General features: G+C 46.2%; 1 pseudogene; it reads left to right on the forward strand.

The window, feature by feature from the left end:
- LOC140198474 (zinc-binding protein A33-like) overlaps positions 1-20,157 on the forward strand; it is a 49,463-nt pseudogene that overhangs the window by 14,687 nt on the left and 14,619 nt on the right.

The following is a 20,157-nucleotide window of genomic DNA, read 5'->3' on the forward strand; positions in this document are numbered from 1 at the left end:
GAAGGAGAGGGACCAGGAACAGAGTTGGAGCGGTTTACTGGAATGTGGTGAAATCAACGTTCATGCCATCAGGTTGAGGCCACACAGGCAAATGTGAATGGCTGTCAAACATGCCCCCTCCCTCTTTCCTGAAGCTATGTTAAATCGTCTTCACTGCCTTTATGTATTTCTGCATGCCTGCTGGTGCTTCTAATAAAAATGTCCTCCTTGTAGTAGATTCCAATGCTCTCCCAATGACAGGTAGCTCGTAGCCATGTCATCCTTTATTCATGTATTTTTTTGCTGACCTTTTATTGGGACCTTTGAAAATACAGGGAGATTTTGTCACTTCCAAGACATCCACAAGACTTTGATAACTGGGGCTGCAGATAATTGTATCCATGGTGCTGTTTAGACTTTAGTCCAGGAACTTGCCTGGTGCATTTCCTCAAGTGATAGAAATTGAACTTACTCACCCCACAGCCACAATCCCATTCCAAATGTAATATTCCATAATTTTACCATCCAGCACCCAAGCAAACTAACCACAGAAAGTATATTTTTATCAGTGAACTTTCACCCTACACTGTTTTGCTTCTAAGCGTCAAGTGTTTCTGCCTTTTTGCAAGAGCCACTGCATGTGTAAACAAGTATGAAAGGAAATTGAAGAGAAATGTTGCTTGCAAGGACTTTAGATTTAGATCATGAAATAGAATTTCTGGAAGCTTAGGAGGCAGATTGCAGTTTTCAGGATCAATTGTTCTAGAATCTGACACAATCTGAGGACAGTTCTGTCATCTGAAAAAGGTAGTGTCAAGAGCCCTGTGGACCTGTATTTGTAAATCTTATGTAGAGTCGTTAAGCTTTTGTGCTTTCTGTTTAACCTTGCCAAGTTTATTTTGACTGGCACTGGTTTTTCCACATACTATGATTATTTAAAGCAGGCTCATGATCAGCACTAATTGCGGGGTCCTGGTGTTTCAAGAATGACTTGTCTCCAGGTGTCACTCAGTCCTATGAATAAACTTTTGTTTATGTCTCTACATGGGAGTTTGTCATTCCTCTGCACCTGGGTTCGGCCATTTGTCAGCTCAGGAAAAGTCCTCCCCATCACTGACCACATCGATAAGGATGCTCTTCATCAAGGACCCTCACCACCCGCCCTTCTCCCTGCTGCCATCAGGAAGGAAGCACAGGAGCCTTAGGTCCCACACTAACAGCTTTAGGAAAAGTTATTAGCCTTCAACCATCAGGCTCATGAACCCGAATAAATAAAATCACTCATGTAGTCCCCGGTAAGCCTCAGGCTCGTTCAACTCGCTTTCGTCCAGGGGGAGCAGCTTTCGGCCCCGCCAAACTGGGTAATCAAGTGTTGGTGGATGCTGTGTGATGTGCCCCACCCCGCCAAATAACAGACAATACACCAAATGCGATTAAATGATTACACTTTATAGATCTTTCTGGAACTATATATTTAATAGAGATAAACTATAAAAGGAAAATAAAAGGCGCCAAACTTATCAAAGTTCAGCCACTTCGTGCACAACTGTTGGAGCTCAATTAACGGAGTCTTCCTTCCACCATTCGATCCCCGCCGCCTGGGACCAACCACGGTGGTCAACTGGACGCTCCACACTAGTCTGTCTTCGTCTCCTCTCCTTGCCGAACACCCTGGGCTTGGGACTTCCACTCGGGGTCCGTCCTGTCAGCCAGCTCACAGCATCATGTCTTCTCGCTCTGTCCCCATTGTGCCTCCTCCCTCAATGCCCGCAAAAAACAATAGCTTACAAACACACAAGAAAGAATAACATCTATCCCAATTGGTTCGTTCTCTCTCTTGTCAATAATATAACCCAAACAAGCAGAGAGAGAGAGAGAACTCCTTACATCACAGTTATTATTGCAGAAAAGGCATTTTAATTATAACATAACAAAGAAGCCATTTTGTTAGCCTTCGCAGTAACATAAAAGAAGAAACCCCTTACACTCTTCCCCTGCCAAATAACATCATGTCCTCATGCCTTCTAAATAACTCGCCAACCCTTCCCGCAGACACAAACACCCAATCCAGGTACAAACGGTCACATGGCTCCCCAAACAGTAGACCTTACACCCTGTTCCACGGGCGTTATATAGGCCAACCTATCTGGGAGTTTCCTAATCCTCCGAGACCTCTGTAACCCCTCACCTAAACCCTTCAGGCTCGGACACTACTGGGGATACCTCGGGTCTGCTTGCCAAATCCTCTCTCAATCTCTCACTCATGCCCCCACTGCAACTCGGAGCCCCCTGTCCCGTGTCCAAGGCCCCGCTTCTTTTCCTTCAGGGTCCTGCCGTAACTCAGACTGCCCACAGCTAGCCCTCCCCACTACACCTGACTCAGTGGGAGAAGGGCCAAAAGTCTCTTCCTCAATCAAGGGGAAGTTAACGAAAGGCAGCATGTACCACACATCCAGAACATCATCCTTTGAATCTGTATTCTTCCTCATTTCCTCAATTGGTAGCTGCTGTTTGATTTTCTCCAAACTGAAGCACTTAGTCTGGGCTGCCTCTGCAGCCTCTTCAGCCTCCTGCAATCGAGACGTCAGCTTCTTCCTGAACTCCTCCAACTCTCGCCCCAGTCTCAGCAGTTCTGACCCACGCTTCATGTCCATCTCCATCTGGGACACAATTACACCACCAGCTTCTTCCAATCTGTTCAGGATCGATTTCTTGAGTTTCTGCTGATCCTTTAGAAGGTTGGTCATTGTTTCATCTCTCTGGATTAATTCATCAGTATATGACCGCAGTTTCGGATCGGAATTACGTTTCTCCGTCTCCACTTTGATGAGCGTGAACTCCAAGTCTTCAGTGGTTGTCCCAGGCTCCGGCACTTGCCTCATACCATCGTCCCCCAAGGCGAATCCAAACCCACATACGCCAAAACTCCAAACACCTCCACATCCCCCATGGTCTTCCCCCTGCCCCGCGGGAAGGTTGCAGGGGCTCCGGACAAGCCCTGTGGCATCTTTTTGGACCGGAAGAATGCTAAGGAACCTATAACGGCCGTCTTCTCCTTGTCGGCCTCACTCATCGGGATCTGGCAACATCCACTCCTCAGATCCAGCACATTAAACCACGTTGCACCATTCAGACAGACCGTCGCGTCTTCGGCCCTCAGGCCTGTATTCTGTTCAGTGATAATGCGCCTCTTCAGAGTCCGATAATCCACACACACACGCTGCCTCCGTCTTCCACGGCTACAGGGTCCAGTCGCCGCGACCTCTCTCTCACCGAGGTGTCTTCAGTGGTCAACTCCCCTCCCTCATGGTATTTCGGAGCGTCTACTAAGAGGGTCTCACCCTCAGATACTTCCCCCAGACCGTACCACAATCGGCTGTCGTTTAAATTCGGTACCGGCCCAAGGCTGCAACACACGTCCTCACAAGCAACTCGAAACACTGGGTGCACAGACAATGCCCCCATGAATTCCAGTTTCACTGAACAATAATTATCTTCTGGATAATCACTGGCACTGGTACCCCAAATCTCCAGTGCCCTTAATGTGGTCAAGGGTAAATGCTTCAGAAACCGGTTGTAAGACCAACGGTACAGCAACTTGACCTGCGCCCTGGTGTCGACGATGGCTTTAGCATACCTTCCATCTGTCCGTAATGACACACGGGGGCGTGGTCCCTCTAAGCCTTCAGAAATAAGGTCTGTTCCTTTCAGAAATTCCTTGGTACTTTGCTGGGAACGTGTTCCCCCACTGGGCCTCCACTAAGTTTCCCAACACCTCTCTGATCAGCTGAACAACTGAGGGAGAGGCTGATCCCCTTAACTGATCCCCCTGGCACTGCAAGCAATTTAGCTGCTCCCTTAGCCTGAGAAGATACACTGAAATCTTTTCCCCAATCTCCTGACACAGGTATGGAAAGCCCCCAAGTCTCGTACGCCTCCGCCCCTTCAGGGGTGGACAATATCCCAAGAGCCTGCCATAGCTGGAACATTTATTCGCAGACACTACCTCCGAATCAGACCACTCTTTCCTCTCTCTCTCCTAACAGTATGGACAGTATGGAGAGCCCATGGTCCCGCCTCACCTAGGGCACCAATAGACACCGGCAGTCCCACCACCAACCCGTCAGCGCTCGTCTGAACTCAAACAAAGACCTCTGGGGTACCAACAGCCACCCCACCCAACACGCCTGCAGTAATAACCAGCAATCCCACAGAGACACACATTACCAACTGCAATCCCACAGAGACACAGCAGCACTGATTTAAACAGGGCAATCACACAGCACTCCACTGAATCAAATCTCGGACGAAGCCCCCAAATGTAGCCCCCTGGTAAGCCTCAGGCTCGCTCAGCTCGCTTCCGTCTAAGGGGAGCAGCCTTACATCACAGTTGTTATTACAGAAAAGCCATTTTAATTACAACATAACAAAGAAACCATTTTGTTAGCCTTCACAGTAACATAAAAGAAGAAACCCCTTACACTCATGCCAACAGTGAAGTCCCACCTGATTCCACAAACTCAGGACTCACTTTCAAAGGAGGCTGCAACTCCTGTCCTCAATAGTAATTCTTGCTTTTTGATCTCATATTATTCTTTGCAACTTCTGCCACCTCCAACGGGATCCCACCACCATACACACCTTCCCCTCCCTCCACTTCCTGCTTTCCGCAGGGATGGCTCCCTACACGACTCCCTTGTCCATCCGTACCCCCTCACTGATCTCCCTCCTGGCACTTGTCCTTGCAAGCAGAACAAGTGCTACACCTGCCCCTACACCTCCTCCCTGACTACCATACAGAACCCCAAACAATCCTTCCAGGTGAGGTGACACTTCACCTGTGGGTCTGTTGGGGTCATATACTGTGTCAGGTGTTCCGGATGTGGTCTCCTGTATATCGGTGAGACCCGATTTAGATTGGGAGACCGCTTTGCCAAGCACTGTGCGTCATGAACCAGAAAAAGTGGCCACCTATTTTAATTCCATTTCTCCCATTCCGATATGTCCATCCATGGCCTCCTCCACTGCTGGGATAAGGTCACACTTAGACTGGAGGAACAACAACATATATTCTCATTGAAACCTTTTGAATATTGAAAGGCCTAGACAGAGTAGATATGGAAAGGTGTTTCCCATGGTGGGAGAGTCTAGGACAAGAGGGCACAGCCTCAGAATAGAGAGGCGCCCTTTCAAAACAAGGATACGGAGAAACTTCTTTAGCCAAAGGGTAGTGAATTTGTGGAATTTGTTGCCATGTGCAGCTGTAGAGGTCAGATCGTTGGGTGTCCTTAAGGCAGAGATTGATTTGGTCTTGATTGGACACAGCGTCAAAGGTTACAAGGAAAAGTCCAGGAACTAGAGTTGAGGAGGAGATAAAAATAAGTATCAGCCATGATTGAATGGTGGAGCAGACCTGATGGGCCTGATGGCCTAATTCTGCTCCTATAACCATATAACCATATACCAATTACAGCACAGAAACAGGCCATCTTGACCCTTCTAGACCATGCCGAACGCTTACTCTCACCTAGTCCCACCAACCTGCACTCAGCCCATAACCCTCCATTCCTTTCCTGTCCATATAGCTATCCAATTTAACTTTAAATGACAATATCGAAACTGCCTCAACCACTTCTGCTGGAAGCTCATTCCACACAGCTACGACCCTCTGAGTAAAGAAATTCCCCCTCATGTTACCCCTAAACTTTTGCCCTTTAACTCTCAACTCATGTCCTCTTGTTTGAATCTCCCCTACTCTCAATGGAAAAAGCCTATCCACGTCAACTCTATTAATCCCCCTCATAATTTTAAATACCTCTATCAAGTCCCCCCTCAACCTTTTACGCTCCAAAGAATAAAGACCCAACTTGTTCAACCTTTCTCTGTAACTTAGGTGCTGAAACCCAGGTAACATTCTAGTAAATCTTCTCTGTACTCTCTCTATTTTGTTGACATCTTTCCTATAATTCGGTGACCAGAACTGTACACAATACTCCAAATTTGGCCTTACCAATGCCTTGTACAATTTCAACATTACATCCCAACTCCTATACTCAATGCTTTAATTTATAAAGACCAGCAAACCAAAAGCTATGTCTTATGGTCTATTCCGCCTGGGTAGCCTCCAACTAGATGGCATGTACATTGATTTCTCAAACTTCCAGTTATGCCCCCACATCACCTTTTCCCTCTGTCACTTCCTTGCCTGCCCTTCACCTCCTTCTGGAGCTCCTCCCTATTTTTCTCTGTTCCATAGCCTTCGTTCCTCTTCTTTCAGACTCTCCCTTATCCATCCCAGTATCTCTTTCAGCAATCAACTTCCCAACTCTTTACTTCATCCCTCCCCTCCCCCACCTTCTAAATCTACTCCTCAGCGTTTTTTCTCCAGTCCTGCTGAAGGGACTGGCCCAAAACCGCGACTGTACTTCTTTCCACAGATGCTGCCTGGCCTGCTGAGTTCCTCCAGCATTTTGTGTGTGTTGCTCAGATTATTATGTCGCTTTTCTTTTTTATATTTCCACAACCTGTTGGCTTTTGCACATGTGCTGTTTATCTGTCTTTTGTGTAATTTTTCATTGATTTTATTGTGCTTCTTTGTAGTTATTGAGAATGCTCACAAGAAAATGAATGTGGCCTCTGGATTGCAGACTGTGTCATGAGCCAGTCCGAGGAAAACTGCAATGATTTGGCGTATGAATGCGTGGCTGAGGAATGGGTGCAGGGAACAGAATTTCAGATTTTTCAATCATTTGGATATTTTCTGAGAAAGGTATTACCCACTCAAAAAGGGTGGGTTGCACCTGAACCCGTCTTGAACAAATAACCTTGCGGGCAGGTTTGTTAAAGGTGATGGCAAGGGGTAGGAACCAAAGTGATTAGGCCAAAGATGAGGCAGTTGGTATAAATATATACAGAATCAGAATCAGGTTTATTATCACCGGCATGTGTCGTGAAATTTGTTAGCTTAGCAGCAGAAGTTCAATGCAATATATAATATAGAAGTAAAAACTAATAAATAAATAAGTAAATCAATTACACGTAAATTGAATAGATTAAAAATTGTGCAAGAAATAGAAATCATATATATTTAAAAAGTGAGGAAGGGTTCAATGTACATTTAGAAATCATATGGCAGAGGGGAAGAAGCTGTTCCTGAATCACTGAGTGTGTGCCTTCAGGCTTCTGTACCTCCTACCTGATGGTAACGGAGAGAAAAGGACATGCTCTGGGTGCTGGAGGTCCTTAATAATGGATGCTGTCTTTCTGAGACACTACTCCTTGAAGATTCCTGGGTACAGTGTAGGCTAGTACACAAGATGGAGCTGACTAAATTCACAACTCTCTGCAGCTTCTTTCGGTCTGGCGCAGTAGCCCCTCCACTCACCCCCCCAACCCGTGATGCAGCCCATCAGAATACATAGAAACATACATAGAAAATAGGTGCAGGAGTAGGCCATTCGGCCCTTCGAGCCTGCACCGCCATTTATTATGATCATGGCTGATCATCCAACTCAGAACCCCGCCCCAGCCTTCCCACCATACTCCCTGCCCCCCGTAGCCACAAGGGCCATATCTAACTCCCTCTTAAATATAGCCAATGAACTGGCCTCAACTGTTTCCTGTGGCAGAGAATTCAACAGATTCACCACTCTCTGTGTGAAGAAGTTTTTCCTAATCTCGGTCCTAAAAGGCTTCCCCTCTATCCTCAAACTGTGGCCCCTCGTTCTGGACTTCCCCAACATCGGGAACAATCTTCCTGCATCTAGCCTGTCCAATCCCTTTAGGATCTTATACGTTTCAATCAGATCCCCCCTCAATCTTCTAAATTCCAACGAGTACAAGCCCAGTTCATCCAGTCTTTCTTCATATGAAAGTCCTGCCATCCCAGGAATCAATCTGGTGAACCTTCTTTGTACTCCCTCTATGGCAAGGATGTCTTTCCTCAGATTAGGGGACCAAAACTGCACACAATACTCCAGGTGTGGTCTCACCAGGGCCTTGTACAACTGCAGTAGTACCTCCCTGCTCCTGTACTCGAATCCTCTCGCTATAAATGCCAGCATACCATTCGCCTTTTTCACCGCCTGCTGTACCTGCATGCTCACTTTCAATGACTGGTGTATAATGACACCGAGGTCTCGTTGCACCTCCCCTTTTCCTAATCGGCCACCATTCAGATAATAAACTGTTTTCCTATTCTTGCCACCAAAGTGGATAACTTCACATTTATCCACATTAAATTGCATCTGCCATGAATTTGCCCACTCACCCAACCTATCCAAGTCACCCTGCATCCTCTTAGCATCCTCCTCACAGCTAACACTGCCACCCAGCTTCGTGTCATCCGCAAACTTGGAGATGCTGCATTTAATTCCCTCATCCAAGTCATTAATATATATTGTAAACAACTGGGGTCCCAGCACTGAGCCTTGCGGTACCCCACTAGTCACCGCCTGCCATTCTGAAAAGGTCCCGTTTATTCCCACTCTTTGCTTCCTGTCTGCTAACCAACTCTCCACCCACACCAATACCTTACCCGCAATACCGTGTGCTTTAAGTTTGCACACTAATCTCCTGTGTGGGACCTTGTCAAAAGCCTTCTGAAAATCCAAATATACCACATCCACTGGTTCTCCCCTATCCACTCGACTAGTTACATCCTCAAAAAATTCTATGAGATTCGTCAGACATGATTTTCCTTTCACAAATCCATGCTGACTTTGTCCGATCATTTCACCGCTTTCCAAATGTGCTGTTATCACATCCTTGATAACTGACTCCAGCAGTTTCCCCACCACCGACGTTAGGCTAACCAGTCTATAATTCCCCGGTTTCTCTCTCCCTCCTTTTTTAAAAAGTGGAGTTACATTAGCCACCCTCCAATCCTCAGGAACTAGTCCAGAATCTTATGAGGTTTGAAAAATTATCACTAATGCATCCACTATTTCTTGGGCTACTTCCTTAAGCACCCTGGGATGCAGACCATCTGGCCCTGGGGATTTATCTGCCTTCAATCCCTTCAATTTACCTAACACCACTTCCCTAATAACATGTATTTCGCTCAGTTCCTCCATCTCACTGGACCCTCTGTCCCCTACTATTTCTGGAAGATTATTTATGTCCTCCTTAGTGAAGACAGAACCAAAGTAATTATTCAATTGGTCTGCCATGTCCTTGCTCCCCATAATCAATTCACCTGTTTCTGTCTGCAGGGGACCTACATTTGTCTTTACCAGTCTTTTCCTTTTCATATATCTATAAAAGCTTTTACAGTCCGTTTTTATGTTTCCTGCCAGTTTTCTCTCATAATCATTTTTCCCCTTCCTAATTAAGCCCTTTGTCCTCCTCTGCTGAACTCTGAATTTCTCCCAGTCCTCAGGTGATCCACTTTCTCTGGCTAATTTGTATGCTTCTTCTTTGGAATTGATACTATCCCTAATTTCTCTTGTCAGCCACGGGTGCACTACCTTCCTTGATTTATTCTTTTGCCAAACTGGGATGAACAATTGTTGTAGTTCATCCATGCAACCTTTAAATGCTTGCCATTGCATATCCACCGTCAATCCTTTAAGTGTCATTTGCCAGTCTATCTTAGCTAATTCACGTCGCATACCTTCAAAGTTACCCCTCTTTAAGTTCAGAACCTTTGTTTCTGAATTAACTATGTCACTCTCCATCTTAATGAAGAATTCCACCATATTATGGTCACTCTTACCCAAGGGGCCTCTCACGACAAGATCGCTAATTAACCCTTCCTCATTGCTCAAAACCCAGTCCAGAATAGCCTGCTCTCTAGTTGGTTCCTCGACATGTTGGTTCAAAAAACCATCCCGCATACATTCCAAGAAATCCTCTTCCTCAGCACCTTTACCAATTTGGTTCACCCAATCTACATGTAGATTGAAGTCACCCATTATAACTGCTGTTCCTTTATTGCACACATTTCTAATTTCCTGTTTAATACCATCTCCGACCTCACTACTACTGTTAGGTGGCCTGTACACAACTCCCACCAGCGTCTTCTGCCCCTTAGTGTTACGCAGCTCTACCCATATCGATTCCACATCTTCCCGGCTTATGTCCTTCCTTTCTATTGCGTTAATCTCTTCTTTAACCAGCAACGCCACCCCACCTCCCCTTCCTTCATGTCTATCCCTCCTGAATATTGAATATCCCCGAACGTTGAGCTCCCATCCCTGGTCACCCTGGAGCCATGTCTCTGTGATCCCAACTATATCATAATCATTAATAACAATCTGCACTTTCAATTCACCCACCTTATTACGAATGCTCCTTGCATTGATACACAAAGCCTTCAGGCGCTCTTTTACAACTCTCTTAGTCCTTTTACAATTATGTTGAAAAGTGGCCCTCTTTAATGCTTGCCCTGGATTTGTCGGCCTGCCACTTTTACTTTCTCCATAGTACTTTTTGTTTCTACCTTCACTTTACACCCCTCTGTCTCTCTGCACTGGTTCCCATCCCCCTGTAGTGAACTAACCTCCTCACGCCTAGCCTCTTTAATTTGATTCCCACCCCCCAACCATTCTAGTTTAAAGTCACCTCAGTAGCCCCCGCTAATCTCCCTGCCAGGATATTGGTCCCCCTAGGATTCAATTGCAACCCGTCCTTTTTGTACAGGTCACACCTGCGCCAAAAGAGGTCCCAATGATCCAAAAACTTGAATCCCTGCCCCCTGCTCCAATCCCTCAGCCACGCATTTATCCTCCACCTCATCTCATTCCTACTCTCACTGTCGCATGGCACAGGCAGTAATCCCGAGATTACTACCTTTGCGGTCCTTTTTCTCAACTCCCTTCCTAGCTCCCTATATTCTCCTTTCAGGACCTCATCCCTTTTCCTACCTATGTCATTGGTACCTATATGTACCACGACCTCTGGCTCCTCACCCTCCCACTTCAGGATATCTTGGACACGATCAGAAATATCCCGGACCCTGGCACCAGGGAGGCAAACTACTATCCGGGTCTCTGGACTGCGTCCACAGAATCGCCTATCTGACCCCCTTACTATCGAGTCCCCTATCACAACTGCCCTCCTCTTCCTTGCCCTACCCTTCTGAGCTACAGGGCTGGACTCTGTGCCAGAGGCACGGCCACTGTCGCTTCCCCCGGGTAAGCTGTCCCCCCCAACAGTACTCAAACAGGAGTACCTGTTGTTAAGGGGCACAGCCACCGGGGTACTCCCTATTACCTGACCTTTCCCCTTCCCCCTCCTAACTGTGACCCACTTGTCTGCCTCCCGTGGCCCCGGCGTGGCCACCTGCCTGCAACTCCTCTCTATCACCTCCTCACTCTCCCTGACCAGACGAAGGTCATCAAGCTGCAGCTCCAGTTCCGTAACGCGGTCCCTTAGGAGCTGCATCTCAATGCACTTGGCGCAAATGTAGACGTCCGGGAGGCTTGGAGACTCCAGGGCCTCCCACATCCGACACCGAGAACAGCAAACTGCCCTCACACTCATACTGCCCCTCTCCTCAAATAACAACAGAAAATGACTGCCAAACCTCCCTCGCCTCACCAGTTTCCGCCTAAGCCCGTTGAGTCGAAGCCCTTAAGTCTTCACTTTGCTCCCGGCTCACTCCACAGCCCGCAAACTACGCTGCCCGCTCTATGAGGCTCTGTTCCTTTTAAATCTGCCGTGCTGCACTGCCCGACGTCACACGCCTGCGCAGTCCCGCCTCTCAGAATGCCGTTGGAGAAAAGAAAATAACGAAAATTTCAAAAATGTCTTTCTCGGCACTCCCACTCAGACTCTTAGACTCCTTTTTCGAATCAAACCCGAAGCAGGATGTCTGCCCTTTTATGCTCTCCATGGTACATCTACAGAAGTTTTTGAATGTATTTGTTGACATACCAAATCTCTTCAAATTCCTAATGAAGTTTAGTTACTGTCTTGCCTTCTTTAAAACTGTATCGATGTGTTGCAACCAGTTAGGTCCTCAGAGATCTTGACACCCAGGAGCTTGAAACTGCTCACTCTCTCCACTTCTGATTCCTTTCAATTGATTGAAAGGGAACACTGGCAGAGTTGGTAGCAGAATAGCAGTGGCTGAAGTTTCTGCGGGAAATTTTGAAGCTGTAGGATAGATGCCTATTAAAGAAGAAAAAGTATTCTAAAGGAATGATGAGGCAGCCATGGCTGATAAGGAAAGTCAAAGTCAGCAGAAAAGGAAAAGAGAGGGTATATAGCATAGCAAAAATTAATGGAAAGTCAGAGAATTGTTTGGAACTCTTTGAGGAGATTACAAGACGGATAGTTAAAGGGGATGTAGTGGATGTTGCATAGTTAGACTTTCAGAGGGCCTTTGACAGTTGCCACACATGAGGTTGATTACCAAGTTAAGAGGCCATGGTATTACAGGAAAGTTACTAGCATGGTTTGAGCATTGGCTGATTGGTAGGAGGCAGCGAGTGGGAATAAAAGGATCCTTTTCTGGTTGGCTGTCAGTGACTAGTGGTGTTCCGCAGGGTTTGCTGTTGGGACCACTGCCTTTTATGCTGTATATAAATGATTCAGATGATGGAATAGATGCCTTTGTTGCCAAGTTTGCAGATGATATGAAGATTGGTGGAGGGGCAGGTAGTGTTGAGGAAACCAGTAGGATGCAGAAGGACTTAGACGGATTAGGAGAATGGGCAAGTAAGGAGCAAATGAAATACAATGTTGGAAAATGCATGGTCATGCACTTTGGCAGCAGAAATAAATGTGCAGGCTATTTTCTAAATGGGGAGAAAATCCAAAAATCTGAGATGCAAAGGGACTTGGGAGTCCTGGTGCAGAACACCTGAAATATTAACTTGTAGGTCGAGTCGGGTGGTGAGGAAGGCAAATGCCATGTTAGCATTCATTTCAAGAGGTCCAGGATACAAGATCAAGGATGTGATGCTGAGGCTTTATAAGGCACTGGTGAGACCTCACCTTGAATATTGTGAACAGTTTTGGGCCCCTCATCTTAGAAAAGATGTGCTGGCATTGGAGAGGGTCCAGAGGAGGTTCACAAGGATGATTCCAGGAATGAAAGGGTTATCATATGAGGAAAGCTTTAATGGTTCTGGGTCTGAACTCACTGGAATTCAGAAGGATGAAAGGGGAATCTCATTGAAACCTTTCAAATGTTGAAAGGCCTAGACAGAGTAGATGTGGAAAGGATGTTTTCTATGGTGGGAGAGTCTAGGACAAGAGGGCACGGCCTCAGGATAGAGGGGCGCCTTTCAAAACAGAGATGCAGAGAAATTTCCTCAGCCAAAGGGTGCAGAATTTGTGGAATTTGTTGCCACATGCAGCTGTGGAGGCCAGGCCTTTGGGTGTATTTAAGGCAGAGATTGATAGGTTCTTGATTGAACATGGCATCAAAAGTTACGGAGAGAAGGCAGGGAGCTGTGGTTGAGGAGGAGAGAAAAAAAAAGGATCAGCCATGATTTAATGGCAGAGCAGACTCAGTGGGCCAGATGGCCTAATTCTGCTCCTATGTCTTATGGCCTTATGTCTTAATTGTTAATCTTTTAAAAATGAACAGAAAGCAACCAAAAAGCTATAAGGAAGGAAACAAAGAAATATGAAGGTAAGCTAGCCAATAATATAAAGAATCTTTTTCCAGATATATAAAGAGTAAACGAGAGGTGAGAGTGGATATTGGATCGCTCAAAACTGATCCTAGATCAGTTGTAAATGGGGACAAAGAAATGACGGATGATTTTAATAAGCATTTTGCATCAGTTTACAATGTGGAAGACACTAGTAGCATGCCAGAAGTTCGAGAGTGTCAGAGCGCAGGTGAGGTTTTACTAAGGAGAAGATTCATGGAAAGCTGAAAGATTTGAAGGTAGATAACTCAGATGGACCAGAACCCAGGGTTCTGAAAGGGTTAACCGAAGAGATTGTGGAGACAGTAGTAATGATCTTCAAGAATCACTAGATTTTAGAATGGTTCCAGAGGACTGGAAAATTGCAGATGCTACTCCACTCTTTAAGTGGGGAGAGAAGTAGATGAAAGGAAATTTAGCCCAACTTCACTGGTTGGGAAGATGTTGAGGTCCATTATTAAGGATGGACTTAACTTGGAGAAACATGATAGAATATGTAAAAATCAGCATGGTTTCCTTAAGGGGAAAACTCGCCTGACAAATGCATTGGAATTCTTTGATGAAATAACAAGCAAGATCAAAAGTGACAGGTTGCACCTGAATCTGAAGGGGACCAATATTCTCATGGGCAGGTTTGTTAGAGCTTTTGGGGAGGGTTTAAACTAATTTGGTAGGGAGGTGGGAACTGGAGTGAAGGGACCCAGAATAAGATGATGGTAAAAAAGCAAAGGTAGTGTGCAGTCAGACTGTCAGATGACAGCACAAAATTGTAGCCAGCTGTATGAGTATCAGTGCGTTAGAGATGAAGAATCAAAGAGTAGCAAATAAAGTACTCAAGGTGTTATATCTCAATGCATGGAGTATAAGAAATAACGTGGATGATCTTGTTGCACTATTACAGATTGTCAAGCATGATGATGGGGCCATCACTGAATCGTGGCTGAAGGATGGTTGTAAGATCGTAAGACTGTAAGCCATAGGAGCAGAGTTAGGCCACTCAGCCCATCGAGTCTGCTCCATCATTCCACCATGACTGATCTTGGATCCCAATCAACCGATCAGGAAACGATCAACTTCCATCTTAAATCTACCTCTGGACTTGGCCTCCACTGCAGTTTGTGGTAGAGCTTTTCACAGGTTCAATGCTGTCTGGCTAAAAAAAAAAAGTCCTCCTTACCTCTATTCTAAAAGGTCACCCCTCAATTTTGAGGCTGTGCCCTCTACTTCTGGATACCCCCACCATAGGAAACATCCTCTCCATATCCACCCTATGTAGTCCTTTCAACATTCGGTAGGTTTCAATGAGAACCCTCCCTCCCCACCCTGCATTCTTCTAAATTTCAGTGAATACAGACCCAAAGCTGCCAGATGTTCCTCATATGTTAACCTTTTCATTCCTGGAACCATCCTCAGGAACCTCCTCTGCACTCTCTCCAATGACAACACATCATTTCTGAGATACGGGGCCCAAAACTGTCGACAATACTCCAACTGCGGCCTGACTATCAGAATTATCTCCTTCTTTTTATATTGTATTACCCTTGAAATAAATGCCAACATTGCATTTGCCGTCTTTACCACAGACTCAACCTGTAACTCTGGGAGTCTTGCATGAGGACTCCTAAGTCCCTCTGCACCTCTGAGGTTTGAACCTTATCCCCATTTAGATAATAGTCTGCACTATTATTCCTTTTACCAAAATGGATTATCATACTTTTCCCAACACTGTATTCCATCTGCCACATTTTTGCCCATTCTTCCGATTTGCCCGAGTCCGGCTGCAATCGCATTGTTTCTGCAGCACTACCTACCCCTCCACCTAACTTTGTATCATCCACAAACTTTGCCACAAAGCCATCAATTCCATTATCCAAAACTTTGAAAAACAATGTGAAAAATAGTGGTCCCAATATTGATCCCTGCGGAACACCACTAGTCACTGGCAGCCGACCTAAAAAGGTCCCTTTTATTCCCACTTGCTGCCTCCTTGCCTGCCAGCCATTCTTCTATCCTTGCCAGTATCTTTCCTTTAACACCAATGGTTTTTATCTTGCTAAGCAGCCTCATGTGCGGCACCTTATCAAATGCCTTCTGAAAATCCAAGTGAATGACATCCATCACCTTTCCCTTGTCCATCCTGCTTGTTACTTCCTCAAAGAACTCTAACAGATTTGTCAGGCAAGATTTCCCTTTACCGAACCAATGCTGACTTTGACTTATTATATCACTAGTCTCCAAGTACCCCAAAACCTTATCCTTAGTAACAGACTCCAGCACTTTCCCCATGACTAAGGTTAGGCTAACAAGCCTATAATTTTCTTTCTTTTGCCTTCCTCCCTTCTTAAAGAGTGGGGTGACATTTGTAGTTCGACCACAATGAAGCTGTAGTCTGATACAGGTGCAGCAAAATACCTTTGAAGCTGCCAGGTCCAGTCAATAATCTGAATCTGGTATCTCTCATTTTTAAATCAGATTGTGATCTTGGTAACCAGATAAACAGGTTATAACTCCATCAAAGATCACTGTGTGGGAATGTGTCAACAACCCTTCTCAGTTAATAAATAACAAGACTCCTTTTAACCTTGGCGCAGGCTCTGACCAGGCTTTGTAATGGGAGTCTCATATTTTATCCTAGCGTTTTCTGGGTTCCACAAGGAACTGATTATCACAGGGAACTTCATTCAAGATTCAAGTTCAAAGTACATATATTATCAAAGAATATCTAAATCATACAACCTTGAGATTTGTTTGCTTACAGGCAGCTGCAAAGTAAGAAACCAGTAAGAAACCAATTTTTAAAAAGACCAACACCAACACGGAGACAAGAAGAAAAAGGCAAATCATGCAAACAATAGCAACACACATCAAAGTTGCTGGTGAACGCAGCAGGCCAGGCAGCATCTCTAGGAAGAGGTACAGTCGACGTTTTGGGCCGAGACCCTTCGTCAGGACTAACTGAAGGAAGAGCTAGTAAGAGATTTGAAAGTGGGAGGGGGAGGGGGAGATCCAAAATGATAGGAGAAGACGGGAGGGGGAGGGATGGAGCCAAGAGCTGAACAGGTGATTGGCAAAAGGGATATGAGAGGATCATGGGACAAGAGGCCCAGGGAGAAGGAAAAGGAGGAGGGGAGGAAAATGCAGAGGATGGGCAAGGGGTATAGTCAGAGGGATAGAGGGAGAAAAAGGAGAGAGAGAAGGAATGTGTGTATATAAATAACGGATGGGGTACGAGGGGGAGGTGGGGCATTAGCGGAAGTTCGAGAAGTCAATGTTCATGCCATCAGGTTGGAGGCTACCCAGACGGAATATAAGGTGTTGTTCCTCCAACCTGAGTGTGGCTTCATCTTTACAGTAGAGGAGGCCATGGATAGACATATCAGAATGGGAATGGGATGTGGAATTAAAATGTGTGGCCACTGGGATGTCCTGCTTTCTCTGGCGGACAGAGCGTAGGTGTTCAGCAAAACGATCTCCCAGTCTGCGTCGGGTCTCGCCAATATATAGAAGGCCACATCGCGAGCACCGGACGCAGTATATCACCCCAGCCGACTCACAGGTGAAGTGTCGCCTCACCTGGAAGGACTGTCTGGGGCCCTGAATGGTGGTGAGGGAGATCAGTGGGGAGGGATGGGGGGGACAAATGGACAAGGGAGTCGCGTAGGGAGCGATCCCTGCGGAAAGCGGGGGGGGGGGGAAGGAAAGATGTGCTTAGTGGTGGGATCCCGTTGGAGGTGGAATTTACTGTTCAGCTCTTGGCTCCATCCCTCCCCCTCCTGTCTTCTCCTATCATTTGGGATCTCCCCCTCTCCCTCCCACTTTCAAATCTCTTACTAGCTCTTCCTTCAGTTAGTCCTGACGAAGGGTCTCGGCCCGAAACGTTGACTGTACCTCTTCCTAGCGGTGCTGCCTGGCCTGCTGCGTTCACCAGCAACTTTGATGTGTGTTGCTTGAATTTCCAGCATCTGCAGAATTCCTTGTGTTTGCGTCATGCAAACAATAGACGTGAGCAATAACATTCTGAATTATTTGTTTCAACAGGTTGTGGCAATATTCATTTAATCATGAGTCTTGGTTTTTAGAGAAGATTGGACAAACACCCATAAGATCTAAAAAGCATTAAATAGAAACTCCATAGGGTCATCGACTCATGTAGCACAGAAGCAAACCTTTTGGCTCATCATGCCCATACCAACCATTGATTTTCATCTGTGTTAATCCCATTCACCGTTCAATCGGTAGATTTCTATGTTTTGGCTATTTTAGCCTTTGCCTCCACCATACATCTATGCAATGAATGAGTGAAATATTCTTCGTTACTCCCCTCCACAATATTTAACTTTTACTGTGAACTTATGTGTTTCCCTCAGAGTCAGATCCTATAATGCTGCATGGAATGGTCACCATGCTAAATGGGACAGGATTTGAATACACTGCTAATTTCTCTCCATAGATGCTGCCTGCCCTGCTGAGTCCCTCCACCATTTTGTGTGTGTTGCTCTGGATTTTCAGCATCTGCAGAATCTCTTGTGTTTAAAATAGATCCAGTACCTTTAGTACTGAGTGTCCAGGAGTCAATGTGGCCAATGAGGAGCAGGATGGTATTCTGCCACAAATGGCAAACCCTTGGGCCAATATTTCACTCACTCTACCTGTACTATTAATCCAGGAAGCCAACCTGAATCTGGAAGGTGGACTGGTATCCCTCAACTGGCACATGTACCTGTCGGATCCATCTTCCTATCCAGTGGGGCTTGTCTCTGGAGCTGCATGAGTTAACAGGTCAGAAAGAGGGAAACGATTTCCACTCGTGGGGTTAATGCCGAATAAGTGAGCTCAAGAATTACATCAGATATGATGTCACAAAATTCTTCACTCGCCAGGCACTGGAAAGCTAAATGTGCCTTGCCCTGCATATTCTGCTGTCATGCCTCAATAGTGCTCACGTATTTGCCACCTTGCAATACAATATTTTCTCCAGATCTCCTGCTTTTTTACAGAAATAATTTCACGGACAGCGGTTCCAGATTTCCACGTAGCCACCATTTCCCCACACATGATCAAAAGCCGTCTGAAGTATTATCAGACCTAGTTGTCACAGCGTGTGCTGGCAAAGACTGAAGCCAAGTGCAGAGGAAAGATAGACTCTCATGTGGGAGACGGCAATCAGGGTTTATCCATAAGTCAAAGTTAAGGTCTTGTCCCGAGCCTTATAGGCCCATCAGGCCGGTGCTTATCTCGGTTTCCGTGGCATGAAGTGACTGAGAGTATGAGACTCTCCCCCTCCCCCGGATAGGACGCCAGTCTATCGTGAGGTTGACCCCCACCTGTCATGGTCCGGTCCATGAAGTCCGTGTTCCGGTTCATAGTCCAGTCCATGGTTCCTTGTTCCAGGGTTTCTGGGTTTTCTCCAGTTTCTCTAGTGGGCACATGATTCTTGTTTTGGGGTTGAGACATAAATACCTCTGCAAACCAGGGATTCCCTGCTTGACTGTCCTGTTCCCCTCCCTGTCTTTTCCCCCCTCACCTGACTCTCTGCCTGGATACCTTGTCTGCACCACTGTTGAGTTCAATCGCCAATGCAGAGATTGAACTGTCTGTTGTTCTTCGGTGTTTGTCTCTTCTTGTCCTCTTTGGGGTAAGTCAGGCCATTCTGCTGTTGACCTGCGGGAGGATCTGCCTTGTCTTGTCCTTGCCTCTGTGGGGCAAGTCAGGCCATTCTGCCACTGCCCTGCGGGGGATCTGTCTTGTCTTGTCCTTGCCTTCGTGGGGTAAGTCAGGCCATTCTGCCATTGCCCTGTGGGGGGATCTGTCTTGTCTTGTCTTTGCCTCTGTTGGGTAAGTCTGGCTGTTCTGCCGTTACCCGACGGATGGTCCTGTCCCACCTTGGTGTAGAGAGGTTGAGTCCCGGCTTGTCTAAGTATAAGTCCTGGCTCTATGTCTATGTACTGTCCTGTTTCATATTGGTGTGTTGTTGAAGATGAGTCCCGGCTTTCCGAAAGATAAGTCCCAGCTCCATGTTGATGTACAATTCCCAGCCTGTCTCCAAGCTCAAACCTCAAGACCCCAAGCCTGTCTGCAAGCCTCAAGCCTCAGGACCCCAAGCCTGTCTGCAAGCCTCAAGCCTCAAGACCCCAAGCCTGTCTACAAGCCTCAAGCCTCAAGACCCCAAGCCTGTCTGCAAGCTCAAACCTCAAGACCCCAAGGACACACGCTGCCTTGGTTAGGCTCAAACTCATGACCTTCAGGTCGCTAGTCAAACACCCTAACCACTTGGCCATGCACCACATAATAAGAGCACTATGAAAATCAGTGGCTCGACAGGGTGACACCGTGAGATGTAACATTCTCAAAGCTAGGATCCCATGATAAGCGCTAATTGGGAGTCTACTTAAATTATCACCGAACACAGAAAATCCATATCTGTCAAAATCAACTTAACAAGATTAAACAGAAAGCACCGGGGAAACCAAGTTTTGTTACGACAACAATCAACAAGTTCAGGTTGTCCAGTAAACTGGGAGCCCAGCGCTCTCCATCTCCCACACGGGCAGAAAGAGCTCATGTCTCTCAT

The sequence above is a fragment of the Mobula birostris genome, chromosome 5 (assembly GCF_030028105.1).
Source record: "Mobula birostris isolate sMobBir1 chromosome 5, sMobBir1.hap1, whole genome shotgun sequence".
NCBI lineage: Eukaryota > Metazoa > Chordata > Chondrichthyes > Myliobatiformes > Myliobatidae > Mobula > Mobula birostris.